Below are 2,495 nucleotides of genomic sequence, written 5' to 3'. Positions count from 1 at the left end.
GGTTAGGACTCAGCACTTTCACTGCCCCGGGTTCAATTACTGGTCGGGGAACTAAGATCCCCCAAGCCTCGAGGCGCGCCCCACCTCAAAAAAATAGTAAGAGAGTAAAACCCCTTGTCCCTCAAACATTGTGCAGTGCATTGTTATCTCATTCTGTATCTTCCTTCCTAGAATAATCCACCTCTGGTTTACCTTCTCCAGCGACAGAGCTCATGCAACTTTACAAAACCACTTCAGATTGTTTAGGGTGCAAACCCTTTCCTATTTTTGGACAAAAAGGGTAAGATTGGAGCAACTGCTACATAACTGGAGCTATGACTCAATTAAACTTTTGGTTTTCGGAAGAGAAGCCTTTACACCCCAGCAGATGGAGATCAGCTAAGATAACCCATAAGTATGGAAACCATTCAGTGTGGATTTTCTGTTGTAGCCCAATTTCATAAAATGCTATTCTTTTCAGTAAAATGAATTATTAAACATGCACTAAATGTGATACAAATTATAACCCTGAAAGACGTTTTCTATCAATAGACTCATAATTCAGAAAAAAGGACATCCATCAGATAAAGTATCCCCATTTCTAGCTGGGGAATTATTGTCACCATCAAGCCCAAGAATTTGGACAAAATTTCTTTATAAGGGATATTAAGTATGATTTCTAAGTTTTCAGTCCTCGGCTCCACAAAGGGTACAGTATCTGGTAACTAGGGTGTACATTTTCGTTTCGCGACATACTCGTGACCACAGTCCCTTTACTCTTGACCTACCTATTATTATACATTCATATCTGTCTACATTATCCTAAAATAACGAATCACTTCAATCAATTCCATCAGTACTATGGGAACTAGAAAAAGGCAAGCCTGTTGTTTGACGCTAAGAAGCAGTTTGCACAAGATATTCCATCTGGTTGGCCCATATAGACATGACCTTCCCGCTGATGACTGAAGGGTTCTTGTTGAGTTCCTGACATAGCAAAGAGAAGGAAAGAAGAAGTACCTGAGCCTTCTCTTCTACCTCACGCACCACCTGTCAACAGAGTTCTGACCACAGAGGACAGGCTCACGGAGCAAAAGCAGAATGCTTTTCGGATCTGACGAACCTACAGATCCCATAGAGGGGAAAGTATATTTTGGCTTTGTGGCCCAAACACTTGGGTTTTATATATTGAATATTTCTGAGAAAGAGCATATGGAACTCAAATAAATCTTTTCAAAATCCTTGGGGTTTTGTGTTGTTGTTTGTTTTGGTTGTTTTTTAACTGTAAATCTACAAAACATTTTGATCACTGTGTTTTTAAATTTACTGCTTGTAGAGGTCCATTTAAATTTCTATTTGAAAGTAAAATAACTTTCAAATAAGTATTGTGGTGGTGATTTAAGGAACATCATGTCTTCGTCTCATAGACTCTGATCCTCTTATGTCCTACAAGCAACAAGTAACAGTATCTAGACTATTGGTAACCTACACTATTGTTCCTGGGGTGTTTGAGATGAATTTCTGTGCAAATGTCTTCATAACTTAAATAAATAAGCAAACCAGTGCAACTTGGCTCAGAGGTAACAAATAGACCAGAGTTGCTTCTCTTTGTCTTTCAGGTTGCCCAGCTTTCAAAAACAGATACAATCTAAAGTGGAATGGTCATTCATCATACCTGATTTATGTAACATATCATATTTAATATTTTGATGGGAGTACTGTCAAGAAAAATAATGTATTCAGGAAATTCTAAGTTGGTTTACATGGAACAAGTAAGCTCTGGTTTATAGGCATTTGAAAGTACTTTTCCATAACCATGTCATGTAACTATTTCTTAGTTTTCCCTTTTCTTAAATGACCTCATTCTAACAATTCTAACACCTCCCATGTGTATATGAATTTGGTGCTTTCACAAACATTATCTCTTTTGATCCTCACCATGTCGATAACAATGTTATTAGACCCATTTCAGGGTGACTAAAAGCTCAGACTCTGAAATGAGACTGATGAGAATTTGAATCTTGGTCCTCTTAGGTTTCTAGCTGTGTAACATTAACAAGCTTCATAGACTTTCTGAGCCTCAGTTTACTTACCTGTAAAATGGGGATGATAATAATGTTTGCTCCACAGGATTGTTGTGAGGTTTAAATGAATAAAAGTGCTGAGTATATAGCAAGTGCTCAACAAATATTGGTGTTTAACCAAAAGGTAAATGAAACTGAGAGTCATTGAGAGGTGTGCCCTTGATGCAACCAAGGCTAGGACCCAGGTTTGAAACTTCAAAGCCTATGATGAAGCCCTCTCATTTTGTTTGCAAATGCAGCTGTTTTAAAGTGTGACTCAGCATTGTTCCCAACTACCTTCCGCCTAAGTACTGATCAAACACAAAAGCACTTTTTCCTCTTAACCAGTGGACTTCAAAACCTTCCATAGATGGGCTTCCCTGGTGGCGCAGTGGTTGAGAGACCGCCTGCCGATGCAGGGGACACGGGTTCGTGCCCCGGTCCGGGAAGATC

Source organism: Physeter macrocephalus, chromosome 16, assembly GCF_002837175.3.
Source record: "Physeter macrocephalus isolate SW-GA chromosome 16, ASM283717v5, whole genome shotgun sequence".
Classification (NCBI taxonomy): domain Eukaryota; kingdom Metazoa; phylum Chordata; class Mammalia; order Artiodactyla; family Physeteridae; genus Physeter; species Physeter macrocephalus.
This window is presented reverse-complemented; position numbering follows the sequence as displayed.